At 45.2% G+C, this 19,494-nt stretch overlaps 1 long non-coding RNA gene across 1 annotated transcript in view; it reads right to left on the minus strand.

Moving 5' to 3' along the window:
* Positions 1 to 2,269: 2,269 nt before the first annotated feature.
* The window catches only part of LOC144730634 (uncharacterized), a 28,844-nt gene continuing 11,619 nt past the window's right edge, over positions 2,270 to 19,494 (minus strand). The window contains exon 3 of the long non-coding RNA XR_013587825.1: positions 2,270 to 2,357. This is a non-coding gene — a long non-coding RNA (uncharacterized LOC144730634). The remainder of the gene's footprint in view (positions 2,358 to 19,494) is intronic.

A 19,494-nucleotide genomic window follows, 5' to 3' on the forward strand; every position in this document is an offset into this window, starting at 1 on the left:
TGACTTGAGTGGATTTTGTTGTTATGTTGTTGTCATTTTTTGTTTGTCCACCAATGCCAACGAGTATCACCGACAAAACAAAAAACTTGCCTATAACACATTCCTGCGGAGGGAGCTGGTAGGAACGTTGGGTTGCTCGGTCAATGGCCAGGGTCAACGGCGGCGTGGTGTATTCCGCAAATATGCCCGACTGTGAGGGCGTGCACAAGCCGGCGTGAGTAGGTTAAACGTTGAGTTTTATAAGGGCACCACGGGGTGACCAGCCCCTCCCCACCCAGCCCCTCCCCACCCAGCCCCTCCCCACCCAGCCCCTCCCCACCCAGCCCCTCCCCACCCAGCCCCTCCCCACCCAGCCCCTCCCCACCCAGCCCCTCCCCACCCAGCCCCTCCCCACCCAGCCCCTCCCCACCCAGCCCCTCCCCACCCAGCCCCTCCCCACCCAGCCCCTCCCCACCCAGCCCCTCCCCACCCAGCCCCTCCCCACCCAGCCCCTCCCCACCCAGCCCCTCCCCACCCAGCCCCTCCCCACCCAGCCCCTCCCCACCCAGCCCCTCCCCACCCAGCCCCTCCCCACCCAGCCCCTCCCCACCCAGCCCCTCCCCACCCAGCTTCTCCCCACCCAGCCTCTCCCCACCCAGCCCCTCCCCACCCAGCCCCTCCCCACCCAGCCCCTCACCACCCAGCCCTTCCCCACCCAGCCCTTCCCCACCCTCCCCTCTCCACCCAGCCCCACTCCTCCCATTTTTGAATGCACGACGGACGGATACAATAATCCCCTGTGGGCTGGTGTAACCAGGAGGTTCCTACCAATAACACAATGAGTATCCGTTAATAGACAAGTCAGTTTGTTGTCCTTCCCCCGCACCTCGATTGGCTACGTACTGTGCGAAAGAAGTTCAATAATGAATCACCATATCTTACAATTCATCATCAGCTATATTCTATCCACAGCTAGACAAAGGCCCTCTTCCCACATTTCTAACACACCCCGTCCCTCCACAGTCCCGAGATCCCAGGTTCCATCATCTCGCTCCTGCACAGGAGAATATCTCATTGTTCCATCTCCATAGTGGTCACCCTCTCGCGTGCGTTCCCTCCTGGAGATTCCCAATCCATTGTCATCCTCGTCCATTGTCATCCTCGTCCATTGTCATCCTCGTCCATTGTCATCCTCGTCCATTGTCATCCTCGTCCATTGTCATCCTCGTCCATTGTCATCCTCGTCCATTGTCATCCTCGTCCATCAGCCTTTACCCCCTGTCCTCGCGATCTATTCCGGCCAACTCACTTTTTATCAAGTCAATGATGTACCCAAAGTGTGCGTATGTTTGTTTGCACGTTTGTTGAATTTTCTTTCACACCGTACGTAGCCAACCGCGCAAAATCGGAGGTGCGGAGGGATTTGTTAGCCTTTGCACAGCATTTTTGCTCCACATTTTGGAGAGCTGCTTCAGGTACAGAAGCTTCCCTAAAATACTCGTCGGAGGGCTCTACAGCACAGCTGTGAAAGCCCACGCAGTCGTAATACTTCATTACCCACAAACTGCCTTGGCAGCGCGTAATTATTTGATTTCGTACGCAAGGCAGCAGACTGCCGACAAAAAAAAGTTTCCTCCGCAAACGGCTGCTGCTGCTGCTGCGTGAACTTGGCTGAAGCAGGTCACAGACCCACCAGAGCCCAACGCGCCCTCTCTCTCCGTTCCAGCATCTGCGGCGAGTTAGGGGCCATCCATTAAGTACGTACGCATGGAGGTAGGGGGGGGTCAACCCAAATGCGTACGCTCGCGTACGGGGGGTCTACTGACAATGTACGCATAAGAAACGGGGGGGGGGGGGATGAAGCCTCCGTATTAATGCGTCTACATTGGCCTTCAAATGAGTTAGATAGTCCAGCGGTGGACTATCTGTTTGCTTCAACACGTTAATATTATTAATCCTTGATCGTTTCTGCGTGGATTAAATGTCGGCCGTTCTATAGGATTCGGGGGGGGGGGCGTCAGGCGTACGTACGCAGGTGGGGGGGGGGGGTATGTAAAAAAAACGCGTGCGTACAGGGAAGAAGGGGGGGAGGGGTCAAGTTTTGACAGATGTTTTGCGTACGCACTAAATGGATGGCCCTTAAAGCGGTAGGACTCAGTGGGGCTCTCTCGCAGCCGCCACCGCATCCACAGAATTCGAACTCCCCCCCCCCCCCCTGCGTTATGCCCAACCAGGTGCAGGCCGACCCTCCGAAAATGGAAGGCCCCCCCCCCTCGCCGCCCCCCCTCGTCTGATTCCAGGAGAATTCGGCAAAGTCGGCGTGTCGAGCGCTGGGGCTCGCTCCCGATGCTTTAGACGTCCTGCTGCGACTCGATTTTCTTGACAGGTCGGCATAAGGGGGGGGGGGGGGGGTGTAGAGGGCCATGAGCACTCAACCAGCCAAGCCGATTCCCTCAACGGCAACAAATCTATTTTAATGGCGCATACCACGTGTAATTCAAACGTTACTTGCAGAGGCTACCGACTCATTTTGAAATGTATCAATGCACGACACGTAATGAGTCGGGGGTGGGGGGGGAAGGCATGGGGTGCAAGGTGGCCAGGGAGAGCACAGCAAAGCGAAATACTGAAGTCATTTGCGCAGCTTGGGGAGTGTTTTCCCCTCGTGCGTGTGTGGGGGGTTTCTCCAGGCGCGTCTCTCATTCTACGTGGCAGACAAAACAACAAAAATACGGCCGCAAATGGAATTGCACCCAAGCAGCCTAATGCAGAACTCGCCTGGAAAATAGTTGAGGCTCAGGGGGGTACTTTTCTGGTTGAAGAAGTCACAGCTGGGACAATTAAGGGAGGTGACGCCCCAGCATCCTGTCTCTTAAACGATGTAAAACACATCAGACCCCTATACCCCCCCCCACCCCCATAATGTTTAATCCGGTGGGCCAATTAATCGAGTGATGAGACCGATCATCGGTAAAGTAATAAATTACTTTTAAATGTAATAAGTAAATCGGACAATACTCCTCCTCAAAAAAAACTAAAAAACACGTGTTTATCTCACCAAGTAAATATGCGATTTGTTTCCCACATCCGATGAACAACACGAAAACGAGAACCAATTTTGTTTTTATAAATCAAAGGAAAATAAGCTTACAGTTTTACGTCAATCAACAACTGGATGGCGTTGTCCCCCTCTCCTAAGCGCTGCTCACACTCCCAGTAAAACATTCCTTGACGGATGTCACAGTTACAAAAATATCCATATTTAATGATAGTGAGATACACCAAAATGGCAATTAATTATCTCAATTAACCGCAAATCACGTTCAGCACACAGCACTAGGGATAAGAATCGTTGCATCTGACAAGATGAAAGAAATAGCTTGCCTTGTGCACAAAGAGAGGCACTTTAGGGCTAAATGGGCAGAGGCAATGAAGGGTATTGTGAGATCATGCATAACAAAATAATAATAACAATAACAATAACCAATAATGATTAACAATGACAATAATCACGCATAACATAAGTTCACAACATCATTGCTCGGAACTATCTTCTCAAAATTAGTTTTTTTCCCGCACCAGAATGGTATGCGTGCATTTCAAATTGCCGAACACAGTGTGCATTCGTTATTTACGTTGATATCAAATTTACGCCATAAGAGACACGTAGGCTGCTCTCTTTTCTTAAGCATCGTCTTCTGAGATTTCATTACCAAAACACGACAAGGAGTGGGCCAATTTTGTAACCCTTAAACAAAGTCAATTCATTTGATTTGTTTGGTAAATTCCACATCGAGTTTTATGGGGTTTTTTTGCAATTGGACGAACCAAGAGTGGCCAGGAAAACCCCCCACAATGAGACATACCTTAATATCCATTGGGTCATTAGGAGGGACCCAAGCAAATGAAGACACACATACCATTAAAAAGTGAGATTCACCTTTCTGATAAATATGCCAAATCATTTGGCGATTAAACCTGCACGTATATATATTTATTAAGCTCCCTGAAGCAGCATTAACATTATTTAAGACTCCTAAAAGCCAGATTATTGCAGCCTACAGAAAATTCAATGGAGAGTAGTGGCAGAGTGGTAAGCACACTGCACCGTTAACTTTAATTCCCGAGTTCGAATCTAGGCTGATGGTGAAGTGTGATATCCGAACTGGTTCTGTTCTCCCATTTCACATTGACCAGTGTGGTGAAGTATAGTCAAAGCTTGCATCAGTAGTTGCATATTGTTTGGTGCGATATTTGAAGTTTCACTCCACACGCCGAGAGCCGGTCTCTTTTTTCAGGGAATTGAACGAGAACCGATTTGAGTTCCTGAAAAAGACATCGTACCAACGCAAACTAAACTCTTTTTTTTTATTTTACAAGGTAAGGCCCGCTGAGAAATATCACTTTTTTCAGCTAGTTGCCTAGCTATATAGCTATATAGCTAGGCAACCAGCTAGGCAACCATCGGGTCATTAGGAGATATTGCTTGACAACCAGCTCCGTACATAGCCAAACGATTACCACTGTTGGCTACCTGATGTGCAAAATAAGTTCTACATACATGTTCTTATCAACCAAACCATTTGCAGGGAAGTTGGTAAGCAGTCCCCCCCTTGTACTCGTGTCATTCCAATTCAATCAACAGGGAGACATGTCCCTCGGGCAGACGAAGCATAAATGACATTGTTCTAGGCAGAAATTGAATCTCTACGATTCAGCTTCAAAACGACACTCACTCACAGACACAGCCAACGCATTAAACACACATTACGCGCCACGGTGCATTGTTTATGGAAGAAAAAGTAAATCAATATTAAATTATTCGTCCTGAAGGTGAGTCACGGGTGTACTGCTGCCGGGAATTACACTAATAGTGTGCGCTTTCAAGGCACTGATTAATGCATGTTTGTGTTTGTAGAATGCCCTGAATGCCACGAACAAATAATCTACATGTACAGGTCCGACACTCAATCAATAATGTGCTCTCTTAGGTGGTGTGAAGAAAGGCAACGAATTTTTTTTCATTTTTTGTTGTTGTTCATATTTGGCTTATCGTAAACCGTGTCATTATTAACAATTCAAATCGCAGTAGGCAAACACAGTGTTGGCTTTCACCGTTGTGCTGTAAAGCTATCGGATTTTTGTTTATGGATGTAACGAGTGTTGTTTGACACCTGATGTTTATTTAGAGTTTGCGGTGTCTCTCTCTCTCTCCCCGTTGTCGCGTGGATTTTTCTCCGGATCCTCCGGCTTTCCCCCCCTCCACATTTAAAAACACGCGTTTAGAGTGCGTGGCTGCTCTGAATTGCAGCATAAGCCACTGCTCGTTGGGGTATCATTTGTGATAGCCAGCTTGCTTATGAGAAAATAACCAAATCGGTCAGTGGGCCTTACCTGGTAAGATAAATAAATATAGTTTCGCAAGTTTATGCATAATACAATATTTTTGGGTTAGATCACGTATATATTCCCGCGAATATATATTTTCGCGATCTAACCTATAGAACTTGTATAATGGATGATATTGGTCACGAAAGCCAAATTTAGCGATTTTTGTTTGGCACAATGTCTGGCTTTTTGCTCCATATGCTGGGAGTTTCTTCAATAACTCAAAATCAATTCTCACATCTCAATCCCCACCTCCTAAAAAATGGCTCTCGGCGTGTGCATTGAAACATTAAACCTCGCACTAAATAATATATGGTACGAACCAAAAACTCCAGTGCTCCACAAATGTATAGTTTGAAGATCTGGCAATGTAGTCCTGTGGCAGAGTGCTCAAATCGTCATTTTAAAGATTATGAATCGAAAACTCAGGTCAGGGCTCAACTAGTCTCATTATTCCACCTTGCTTGATGTGTATACCTTCATAAAAAAATCAACAGTGGTAGTAATGCAAATAAAAGTTTAAATAAGAGACACACCACAACAGAAAACAATTAGATGAAACAACACGCAAAACGGTTTGCAAGTATTCCATGCACAAAACCTCTCAGCCTTACCCAGACCATCAGCTCAAGAGAACTGAACGTGTGGCAATTTTTGACGACCCGATTTAGTAGTTTCACCGCTGCCCGTTTGCATAGCCACATGTTGTTCTCTAAACCTTCGAGTAGTTGGTCTAAGCTGCAATGCACACCGTTGGGGGCCCCCATTCCATCGGAAACTGGCTTTTGCAATTGTAATGTGGAATTTCAGTCAACAAGATAGATGATCGCCATCGTGCTCGCAGTTAGTTGGTGCAATGCTGAGCTCATAACGTTGACTTCATGCTGGGTCGGCGTTTCGTAGAGAGATCACGTGTGCATGAACCATTTCATGTGCAGAGCTACCCAGTGACCATGAGGTGGCAGCCCATCAAGCGAGTTGCAAATCTGTGCGAATGGATTTGTTTCCTTGTACCCTAGAACGCCTGGGTTCTTCCCTTGTACTCAGGTTCCCTTCAAAATAGAAAACAATTCCAAAGCAGTAACTTCCTAAAATATGATCTTGAGTCTAATTGAGAATGTTTTAGTTAAATAAAAAAGGAACATTATTAGCTATGTTATTGTAACACTAAACATCATATTGCATTTTTTCATTTAATAATGCAACCATTTGACGGTCATTGTGTTGTGTCTAAGTGTGCAGTGTTGTAATGTTGAGCTGGGGGGGGGGGGGGGGAATGTTGGATTGCCCTTTATGCGTTCGCGATGACAGTTTAGCCAATGACGATCAATGAAAATAATAACCACTCGGATTATTGTCCTTATTGATGCAAATGTTAAATTATAAATATTTCTAAGAGGCAATCCCGATGATTCACGGTGTATTAACACCATTGTGCAAGAGCTACCAGAAATTCCACTCGGCAACATGGTGAAAAACCCGCTCCAATTATTTCTTTAATCATATATTACGGCAGATTTATTTTTTTCTTCTGCTGCCATCAATTAAGCAATGCTAACTTAATTACGATAAAGGGAATGCAATATATCTCTGGCTCCGTTACTGCCGGAATGATTTGCCAATCCCAAAATAAGTAACACTCTTTCATATCCATTACCGCCTGAACGATTTGCCAGTCCAAAAGAAGTAACACTAGATTTGAAGTTGTCGTGACTGCAAGGATCCAAACTCTTTGGTTTTTTCGGTAAAGTCACGTAGGTAAAAGAACAAAATAACAAAATTAAATAAATTGAAATGAAAACAAAATATAAACTAAATTAAATTTGTATTTAGTTTTTTTAAATTTTAATTCATTTTTTTTGTTTTTTTTTACGTGACTTTACCGAAAAAACCAACGAGTATAGAAGTAAAACTCTTTCATATCCGTTTCGACGGCTGGTGACAAACCAAAGCGCTTCCCCTAAAACTCCGGGGAAAGAGAAGGGCTTTGCTTTGTTTTGGCATATCTGTCAACTTTCCTCTCGAGCTCGAGAAAACGGACGAGTGTTTAATTGAAAAAGCCACTTCACTGCAGCTCAAACAACCCTCAGTCATTAACTGTGCCATTAATCACGGCACTATGGCAGCACCAGGCAAGGCCCAGTCATCGTTGTTTTCACCCAGACACAACAAGGTTGAGCGAACGTGGTTGTTGCTGGCTCTCGTGGGTTTTGACACCGAATTTAATTTCGCAAAATTAGAACTTTTAGCTTGTTGCTGGAAATAAAAAAACACGGAAAATCGAGAGGGTTTTATTCTTGGAGGTTAAATATATTACGCTCGGCCCAAAATGCGTTCAGCAATACCATTGCCATGAACTCCGCTGCCTTGTAACCAAACGAGGGAAAGCTGGCATGTTGCTATCGTGAGCACACTGGATTTGCGATCCAGAAGATGCCGGCTGGATTTTATCCACTGGGTCAGGAATTGATACATTGGCGCAAATTTCTCTTAAGCCCCCTCCAGCACTGTCCACCCAGCGGTATAACATGGGTCCCATCACCGCAAGGTCGATAATTCATCGGCAGCTCCTGTTTGGTGAGTTCAAGTATCGTGATTTCCCACCGCTTCTCAAATATTTTACCAGCATGGAAGGGGAAGCTCCCCCCTCCACCCCAGAGGGGATCTATAGAGAGTGGAGGCCCTTCCATCAGCAGTAGCATACGGAAGCAATTGCAGGTCTGCACCTTTATACCTCACATTGGCAAAACAAAAGGGTGCAGCCCTGTTTGCACGCCTTTCAGCCTTTCGGTCCATTTTAAAAGACGAGATGCTACTTCACGAACTCTACAGGCGTCCACACGTAAGTTCTGTGCACGTGATTTGTACTCTTCCGACAACAGGCACCATTTAAAATACAGAGCTCAGCAGCATTAGTGCTCCGATCAGCCGTTGGCTTTGCCGCCGACTTAGCCCGCCCTACCTGCCGAGACCCAGCCTTTGGTAAATATTTGCCGTGAATTCCTTTGTACTGCCTCTTTCGCGGAGGTCAAGGGTTAGGGATAAAAATGGGGAAAAAGTTGTCATGTATTTAACCCGGCTCGGCAGAGAGGGTGAAAAGGATATCGCCCGCAGTATTTGTTGTAACGCTGTCGCTGCCATGGGAGGAACTTTTTTTTTTAAAGCCCATTGTATTGCAAAAAGGCGTAGTCGAACACTCATTTAGAAAGAGGTGGCCAAGCGTCAATATAGAGGTGCAGTCATGAAATTGCATTTGCTTAAGCCACTGCTTGTAGAAGGCCTCGTTCGACGGTATTTGGTCAACTCAACACTGCTTATCGTAGATACGAGAAGCAGCTCTAGGAATATACTCTTAGTTTTTTCGGTAAAGTCACGTAGGTAGGAAATGAAAAATGAATAAAAACGGGGATTTTTTTGGGCCTACTCTTTGACGCTGGTCAGACGTCTTGGAAGGAGGTGGGAGTACCCACACTTTACCCCACCACAATGGACCCAATTGTAGTGTACCGATACACCCCATGGGAGATATCGAACCAGCGATCTATGGATTGCAAGCCCAGTGTGCTTATTGCACCAACAGCAGAATCCCATTATATACACTATAACTGGTGACAAAATCGTAGTAAAAAAACCGTTTAAGTACAATGATGGGTGTCTGAGGCTGAAAGTCAAGGCAAGTGTTAAACTGCTCAAACAATCATTATAGTTGTGCTTATCTATGTTGGCAACCATGTGTCAGTAGCAGAAATCCACATCCTCATGATAAGGACCAATAAATGCATAGAGAATAGCCAAGCTTGACTTTTCCCCAATAGCATACTCATTGTATGTACCTTGCAGGGGAGATGGAGCTAAGCCGTCCCGTGAATGGGATTTTAACTCACTGCACCAATATTGGGCCATGTGCTTATTTTCACAATGCACCAAAAGCATTTTCATAACTTGCATTGAAAGAATACAGAACAGCCAGGTCAAAAGTCCATCTTAAGCATGTAAAGTGTTGGCAATTGATGCTTTAATGTTGCGAGATACTCCTGGCAAGTGGTGCCCTAAATCTAAAATGAACTCCTTAGCTGTCATTAGCTTTTGATTGCCGCACTAAAACAATGTATGATAAATAACTGGCCAGCAGGACCCTTAATAAAACCTTCTAGATGTACTCCCATTACGTTGAGTCCAACGCTCATCATAGCCTAGTTAAAATGGTATGTCCCCCGAGAGACTAATAAAACCCATGGTAGGTACGGGGGAGTGGTAGCAATTTTATTTTCATAGCTGATGTGGATGCACATCTCCCTGTGCATCTGGTCAGAGAGAACAGAGCAACGCTTGGTTAAGTGGCTTGTAATTGCAATGCCAATGCCTATTGGGTAGCGAGCGAAACTTGAATCTGTGTTGATATGAATATATTCTGAAGGCAGAATTTCCCACTGATACTATCCTGGACTTCTTCTGGAGTAACCAATACGCTTAGGGCACCCATACCAGTCAAGAAATTATAATTAACATGTGTAGGACGCATTTCATCCGTAGATCCCAATGCGCCGTACGTTGGCGTGTAACGCGACAAACACGTGTCACCCCTTCACTGATCCGACCGAACCAGCGTGGTGAAGTATGGTCAACACCCCCATGACCCATTCACCTCGGTGACCAGCGGCTCTGGATCCATTTAAGCACGTGGTGGCGGTCGGGTTAGGCGTAAGAACACGGCATACTAATTTGCCACTGAGTACGAAGAGGCTGCCTCCCCCCCCCCTCTGGATTTCACAACGTACAACGCGCAGGCCCCGTCTAGCAAATCGTCGAACTGGGTAGCAGGATTGGTAGAAGTAAACTGCCCAACAGTGGCACTGGAAACATTACAATATACTCTATCAGCATATGCGTCTTGTTGATCCGAACGGGCGATGCTGTTACTGGGTTTTAAATAACAGGTAGGATAAATAATTAAGCACATTCATCTTTGGAAACGTATGTGTAAAAGTTTTCTATTTTTTCGTTTTCCAAAATGGAATTGTCTCTCAAACTCCAAATAATGATGCCGTGTGAAGTAATGCATTAATCGTATTACAAGAGTGCAATGATTAACACCGTCCGCGATTGGATCACATTCATCACACGTAGGCAAGTTTGATTTGAAAGTAATTTCAAAATGCATTTATTTGATCAAATGTAAAAGGACATTTGGTGGAGATTCTGCTCGGTCATTTCGACAAAGGGCCCAGATGAAAGCAAATACGGGCAACGAGACAGCACCGAAGAAATTGACAGGTTTCGCCCTGACCCAAGCTCACCCGCGAGACGCAGCCGTGGTGGATGGCTCCGACTGGTCAGATTGTTGAAGACCGAAACGCCACAGCCAAGCCACGGAGACCACACATTCTGCAGCAACAAAACCCTGAGATTCATAACCATTTGTTTTCAATCACCAGACTTTTGCTGCCATATACCACCCCCCCCCCCCCATTGCTTTCACCCATCCTCCACAGCCAGCATTACAATAGGATGCCTCATATAAAGCTTCCCAGATACCCGGTTGTAGGATCGCTCATCTCCATAGACCCCCCACCGAACTTCCCACCGCCTCAAGTCCCATTGTCCCCTCTAGGCCACCCTACCCCCCACTGCCCCCCCTCCCGCCAGCTTTACATCCCATCCACCCCCTCCCCCACGTACACATCGACAGCCCACAACCACCACCACCAAAAGCAAGCCACGCACCATTACCCAGCCCCAATGGAGATGTCAGCATTCAAAACCCCGTGACACAATCCCACCAACAAGACATCAAGGGCTTAAAAAAAAAGTGGGCCCACAAGCGGCCCATTCAACCTGCACAACTGCTGCCAAGGACGTTCACCAGACAGCATACACAGATCGCCGGTAACTAAGGAGGTCCCCCAGCCCACCATACATCCCACCCACCCCACCCACCCCACCAATGTGCTTTGTTCCTGGCACAGTTGGGATGTGGATGGAAAGGCAGGAATGAGATCAATAACATTGCAGGAAAATACTCGGAAGGTGATATCAAACGTTGTGCTTCTGTTGTAAAAAGGGGTTTTCGCCGGGTCTTAAAACGTAACACAAACGGGAGTCTCTTTTTTTTAAGCCTGGGTGTTGCGTGCACTGTTGTGGAAACACAGAGGAGGTTGACACTTTGACGCTTGTAGGTTTTAGTGGAATGAGGCTCCGTGCGCATTGGTTGCTTTGAAGGCGCTCCCACACATTCGCAAGCAGCGGTTTAAGCGTCCCCCACGAATACAACCTGCTGTTCGACAATTATGCATTTCACAAATGAGAATTCAGCCGTTGCCATAAAGACGTTGCTTTTAATTTTAGGTACAAACTTTGGAAGTGATTGATTGGTATGGGGACCGGTTATCAAAGACTGAGAAACTTTATTACCCATTCTGCTGATATCGTTCGAGCAAACACGAGCAGGAATTTATGACCGAGATAAAATATTTACATAATTGCACCGAGCATTACAAATCATGTTAACATGGAGGTATCTGGGTTGGTCCAAGGGTCTCAATTACGTCAAAGCCAACACGACTGGAAACTAACAATCATTAAACCAGGATCTCAAGTAGAGAAAATTGATGGTCTCAGCACAGTCACCAAACCGACCACGTTAAACGTGGTGCATCATTTAAGTTCAGCACATTCCAACTCGAGGAATGATACAAATGTTGGTTTGACTCCCGTGCAATAAACACTGCCCCTAAAGTGTGGGATTAAAATCACCTCTGCTCCACCACGTGTGCCCATGCCAGTTACTTGGTCGGGTGGAGACAGAGACACGCACGAGCATCATGGGAAACTTGCCCATTATTTCCAATTGCCGCACCGGGAAAAATCGGATCAGATGACCTCTGCATTGACAACAAAAAATGCCGTCACAATATAAAAACGAACGTGCATTGGATATTTATTTTACACACACACAAAAGGTGTGAATTGCACGTGCCAAAGCTCTTGCTTGACCTTATCTAGACCACCAGCTCCAAAGGAACTACGTGTGGCCATTTTGCCATTTAGACGATCAACTGAAAAGGTTGAGGAAATGTGACCATGCCACCAGGCTGCAGTGAAACAAACAAAGTGTCGACCAGTTTTGTCCTCCTTTGAACTCATCAGTACAATACAGTCATCAATATTTGCAGCTGCTGCTGCGAATGGAGCCCCCCCCCCCCCCCCCTGTGTCTTTCCCTTTGCTGCCGTGACCACCACCGATTTGACAGGGTCAGTTCATAAACTTCGGGAAGCGTCTGATGTTACCCTGCGTTGTGTTCTGCTCCCAGGAGTCCCCGCATTGCATAGACAACGCACCCAGGAGTCGATGATGAACCATGGCGGATCTTTGTTCACCTGCGCAACAGAAGCCCGCTCGGGGCAACACGTAAATCTGAGCGAGCAAATGACATGCTCACGACTAACCACTCGCGGGAGAGCAAAAGGGCCAGCACACCTTCTACACGGATCAACCATGCGTGGCCACAATCTTACATGCAATGAATCACGTGCACCACTGCCATATGCCTCTGGGCTGCCAAGTGAGGAGTCCTGGTGAGGACGAAACCAGTCTATGGTTGTGTCCATTTCACAACTGCCCTTTGCCCAACTCTTTGAGTTGATGGTCGAAACCAGCGCTTTTCATTGCAAGGCCCGCGGGCTGCTGGCGTGCCCCTGGTAGCCTTTAGTGCGGCCCCTAACAATACACAAGACATGAAACAACACGCCCCATCATCATCATCGTGCTATCAAATCCAATGGTTGCAAATGTGTGGCGGTCCTCGGACTGATGATGTTTTATCGGCGAAAGTGCCCCCCCTCTGCAAATGAGCGAAGACCACCGATCCAAGCGACAACATGTCTACGGCATCAAGATCTCTGGAGCTGGTGGTCTGGATATGGCCGAGAGCTTTTCGTACGCGCAGCGCTGCACAGTTCTGTACGTTGTTCAATCTGCAGTCGCTATCATTTGGCTCCTTTGATGCGGTTTTGAAAATAAATAAAGGAGGCGACATGTTAACGTAAAATATTCTCGTATCACTGAAGCCCAGGGGAGGTGGTTGGCCAAGTATCACGGTGGATTGTGACATTTGGTGAAGGGGTTGAAACAGGTGTGTTGTGGTCTTATTGTAAGTGCTAAATATCGCAGCACACATTTGAAATAGAATAGCCAATTGTGGCCACAATTAGCCGGCCCTTCCTGAAATCCACACTCCCCATTGCCAATTGCATTAGCATCCCCTGGACGGGTGTGATTTTGGCGACACGACAAGACGTTGCGTGCCAAGGAAGGCATTAAAAGCGGTCGTGCACAATGCTTCCGTTGCTGCGAAAATAGGACGCCTGACACCCACCATACAAGACTTTCTATCGCCCGAAAACAGGTCCGCTCTGCTAATGCCGAGCGATGATTTTGTTATTTTTAAGCGATGCAAATTGGCAACGAGGTTGGGGGGGGGGGGGCGAAAATATAAAAGAGGGGGCAGTATAATGAGTTCCATTTTCACTGCAATTTTGTGTTTATACATTACGACACACTTCATATATTTGCTGGTTTATATTCTGATGCTTAAAAAAGTGGATTATATAGAGCACGTATACATACAAGTACACATGCTGCCAACTCACGGCTCGCTGGTATACACATGTGTGCAGCTCATAAACATGCAACACAGTACGTAGCACGGTAGACTATCGTTAATTGCTATGGTTCATGGATTAAGGTGCCTTAAACCGTCCTCAATCTTTTGACAAAGAGTTCAGATTTCCAATCAGTCCACTCAAAGTGTTTACAGTATCATCCCTTTGGGGTCATTAAATTGAGTAACATTTTTGTGGAACCTCAGCAGTGGTTTTGCTATGAAAGACTGCTCCCTCGCCATTTCCATCACTCAAGACGCAGGGCCTGCCAATGAACACGGACAGATATTTAAATAGACAATACTATGGTCATGAAAGATGTCAATGCAAAACAAGCAAATAATCAAAACGTGATGAGTCGCAGTCCACTTTGTCCATCCACTGCAAGATTAAGAGATGCCATGCAGTGTCAATCATGCGGGCTATTCAACGATACTTCACCATGTTGGTCAGTGCCTTAACTAACCACTTGGCAATCGCGCCAGCCCAACAACTAATTACAACAAAACAAATCTAGTAAAGTTTGATTTAAAGTTAAAACCCTTCAATATCACTTTTACTTTCGCTGCCGACTTACTAAGAGTCCATTGGCCTTGGACAAACGAACAGACCCCTGCTCACGGAGAGAAAATAGAAAAAAAGTCTAAAATCTCAATCCGGTTGCATGTGATCAATAGGCTCACCCTGGCGTGGAGCAGTGCTGCAGGCCGAGCCGATATCCAAGCACATTCAAGCTTCCATTGTGATCTTTTTAAGACCACCCGTGACCATCACAAAACGATAACAAGTTAATAAAAAAATGTTTTCCCAAAGTGCATGTTGTGCGATGCATTGTTCGGAACTACAAATGGATAATTTAAAATCCTTATCGATTTTACCATTTTGTTTACGTCACCTTCGTTTTATTTTTTTCATAGTTTGTCTCATATAAAATGGCGCGTCCATTTGAACAACCCGGCAAAACATTTTTTGCATGGTGGTGCTGTGGTTAGTGTGCTTGACTTGCAATCAGAACGTTCCCATTTTTTATCCCCATTTCGGGGGGTCATTTAAGGCCATCATAATCTTTACATGGTTCAATTAAATATCTACTGAACAGTACTTATCCTAATTAAATCAACCGACCCCACCAATAAGTGTAATTCCCATTCCTTGCCCCGCGCCACTAGCAGTGATGAGCTCTGCCCAATGTTCATTTGGTATTAGGGAGACACACGACTGTTCTGCAAAATAACTTTAATGTCTTCTAAAGACCTGGGTGGTTTTGTAGGGCGTTAAACTCAGGGAATGTTGCAAGTGTGTCGGGCCTGTGGTAGTTTACTCTTACACCTCATTAGGTAGGTATACATGTCCGTGTAGTTCGCCTTGGGAGGTACACAAACCCCTGCAGTGCTGCAAGGAAACGTCGTGCTGGATCCAAAATGCGTCCCAGTGTTCGGAGGCTCCCATAGTTATTCATGGTCCCCACCACAAAAGCTTGATCTTAATCCAATAAAAGGGCTACCCCCACCTATGATGTCCGCCCAACATTGAACTTGGGACATTTCAGTTAGCTATTAATAAGAATGCTTCGTGTAGACGTTAAGAGCTGCACATTTCTACGTACACAAAGTAACATATTACATTTAAAAAATGGCGAATTAAGATTGCTTCCCAGCCGTGGCTAACATTAGTGGGGAGTGGTATTATGAAAAGAATGTCGGGTTTCTGAGGTCAAACTTGGCCTGCAATGAATAGTACCTCGTGCAATGTTCAAAAACATCAGAACTGGGAGACACAGGCAATGGAATGGGTGCAAAGCAGGCCACACCACCCCTTCGCGTGCCACCCTGACATTAATAGGTGCTCGCTAATAGCACTTGATCCCGTGTTCTGTACCGCTATCAGGAGGGGTAGGAGATGCGAGTACTGCACATGTCAAAATACATAGTAGTATGTGTCTGTTTATGTGGGCACGTTGCTGTGTGTATGGCTATATAATGACATTTATAACCAGAAAGGAAGCACAAGACGAAAACTCGCATGTTTGATACTTCCTGTAAACTTCACACAATGCACCTTGCCTACAGCGAACACCATGATGAAGTCACTGCCATTTGGTGGCGAATGGCAGGTGGCGTGACTGTGTTTGTGTGCGCCTATGCATAAGCAAAGTTACAATGCCAATCTTGGGCCTAAAAAATGGTTCCGTACACCCTGACAAGGTCGATAAAGCAACGGTGTGAAATTATATAATCCCGTGCTGTAGCAGATAAAGACTGCCATCTGTACAGCTTTTCCTCTGCACGAACACTCTGGAGTTCTACAATCCTCACCATGTGCTTCGAAATATATTAAATAGTTCTTGCAAGGATTGTGTGTGAAGCTACGTGGGCAAGTGTCCGAACCATTGCCTTTGTACCCAAGGGTGCTACAGGGATATATTCTGACTCTTTAGACTATTAAATATATGTATTTTGATATGCGAGTTTTGGAAGCCTTTCACAATCGTAGGGGTGGAATAAGCCTCCGGACACAACTGGAGGCGTATCGATGCCAGCATTTAATCAAGGGATGGCTCCCTAAATGGGCAACTATTCAATACACAGCGATGACCTGTCAATTGCTGCCTCTTCAGATATGGCATGCGAGACCTCCATGAAGAGGCCGGACCTTACTATCAGCTGCACCAAACAAAAAACTACTAACTGCCCATGGAATGTGTCATGGATCACTCTAAATGCCTTCTCTCCATGAGTAAATGGTGCGGTTCGGAGGAGTGACACGTCCTCATGACACTCCATGTATTTCAAACCACAATCATGGTTTTCTTATCTCTGTGCTTATGAATCATGGACTATCGTTCCAAGAACACCTGTGCCGACTTCAAGCATTCAAGCTCGCCTGGCTATGATCATTCTGATCTCTGCAAGTCCCATAAAAAAACTGCCTCGATGCCAATCTGAAACTGGACTGGCAACGTGAATGTGTGGGTGGATGTTCATCATGAACATTTGAAAGAAATTTACCAGATTATTTTTTTTTATCATGGCACTGGACATATCTTTCAGTAGTACAATAGATATTAAGACGTTGGAGAGTAAGTTGAGGCATTTCTGGTCATTAAAGTCTAGGGTCTGATTTATTAAGCACGTTTAAAATCTAAGTGTATCAGTGCTCAAATACACATTAGGGAGGTACAATAATCTACATTCATGGCCCCAAGACAATTTTGGAAATGTCACATTCTCATGGCAGGTTACATGCCCTACATATAGATAATGGAACTTGCACCATGTGACCCCAGAACATTTATTGGGTAGATTAACCCCATCAGGGATTTGAACTTACATTATTTTGATTGCGAGCCAGACAATCATATCAATGTGCCACCTGGTCAGATAGCTACTATACAAAATGGGTTTTATTCGAATTTATTTAGAAAAATTATTTTAAATACTTTATGATCGTATCATGAAGTTTGTGCAGTGGTTAAAGTTATTATCTTTAATTGCATGGTTCTGTCCTTTAACATCACTAATTACACATTCCGGAACACAGTCCCAATACATTTTGCAAATCCAGCTTAAAGAGGCAGTTCATAGAGAATAAAATGTTACGTCTAAATGGAAATAATTTAAGCAAAAAGAACACCGTTAATCTCAAAATACTGGCTCTTCCAGGCATCAAAAAAGCAAGCCAATGTTTCCAAGAATGCTACAAGTGAGGACTTTGTACCAGAACCGTTTTTTTTCCCATTGATGTTACATCTGCCATACGAGTGGGATATGACAGCGAGACATCTGTATGTTTAACAAGTTACGGCTTTGGCATCCAGCCACGCTCTGTGCCTTTATTACACAATTACCACACGTTATTGCCTTTCTTTTGCGATAACCGAATGGTTTCAAGCCCTTGTTGTTGGCTTCATGCTTGCAAACATTTTACAATTTGCATCACAATCTCATCAAAACGGAAGCAATCTGCCACACAGCACATACTTGTGTATTTTATTAGGATGCCCAACACTTAAATATTCACCATAGTGCAATGCTCTTTTCCAGTTATTTCTTGGCAAGTACATCGGATGTCGGCAATCAAAGTGTTGATTGGCTTTAATTGTAAGTAACCCAACACAAGAAGTACTGCCGATTACAACATATGTAAATGAACATGGAACACACACACAGTTGAAATCAGCATGCTTAACACAACAATCTCCAGTTCACAGCCACGAGCGAGTGGTGAATTTTCGAACTTTGTGTGTCAGGAGTGTAACTATGCATATCGCAAAAAACACAATGACTCCCCAAAAAGCAGCATCTATTTTACTGCCCCAAGAGGATTATGGGCCGTCAACCCACATCCTTGATACGAAATTGCAAATATGCCGATTGTAGGCAAGCGATCTCGTGAACAGGACCACACCTGCCTGACCAGTGTATCGAGATGTTGGGTTCAGTTTGTAACTCTTACAAAGCCAGCATCATGGTGTGTGTACCACGCACCCAGTAACTTGGAGTAGACTTTGCCCGCTTTCGAACAGCTGTAGCGTCACGTCATATCGCTATGAACTTCACTGACCAACGACGATTCGGGGAGACCTGGAAAAGCTTCGTCAATGGGTAAAACAATACCCTCGTTACCTTACAAAGGGGACCTTTAATAAAAAAAAAAATGCTAAATATGTATTGGTACATTTTAAAAACATCTTTGAAAACCCCGACTTCCATGCAGACAAAACGCGCAAATAATTTAAGCCAACAGCGGCATTGAAGGCTTCATATTTGTTATGCTGGCCTAAAAACCCCGCACTGCAATTCCTCGTATACTTCTACGTGTACTTAAAGTATGCCACGGAATTAATATCGGAATGCATGAAATGTATACATTATTTAAACACAAAAATATACAATTTACGAGACATGGCTTGGAAATGCTTGCCACGTTTTAAAAAGAAATTGTAATCAAATAAAGAACCCATTTCATTAACATCAGAAACGTGTCTCGCGAGATGTAGGTCAAGCAAAACGTAACAATGCACCGCGGTATACTTTTAGCTTCAGCATAAGCTTTTAATAACGTTCCATGTTTTATACAGCACACAGGCCCACTGTAAAACTACCCGGGCACAAAATGCCCCATTTTTCTTTGTAAAGCTTCCATTGAGGCAACGTTTACAATGCTTTCAAACTGTTTTTTTTTTGTAAAAAGCGCCTTTAGAGCACACATTCTAACTCTATTAACGAGAGTCAATGCTTTTTGTTTAACCAGCGGGTGTGGGGCCTTCTGCTTGTTGGGAGGCCTGCCTGAATTAAAAGGTTTGCCATTTTCACGAGTCTCAGCAGGCCACGACTTCGTTCGGTTGCACCTTTTGTCTGGTTTTGTTCGACATTCGAAACGTTTATAGTAAAAAAAAAAGTCAATACAAATGAGCATTCTATTTTATTGTTCGGGAACGCGTTTCCACAAAATCGGTTCGCAAAT

Source organism: Lampetra planeri, chromosome 36 (assembly GCF_965212315.1).
Source record: "Lampetra planeri chromosome 36, kcLamPlan1.2.h2, whole genome shotgun sequence".
NCBI lineage: Eukaryota > Metazoa > Chordata > Hyperoartia > Petromyzontiformes > Petromyzontidae > Lampetra > Lampetra planeri.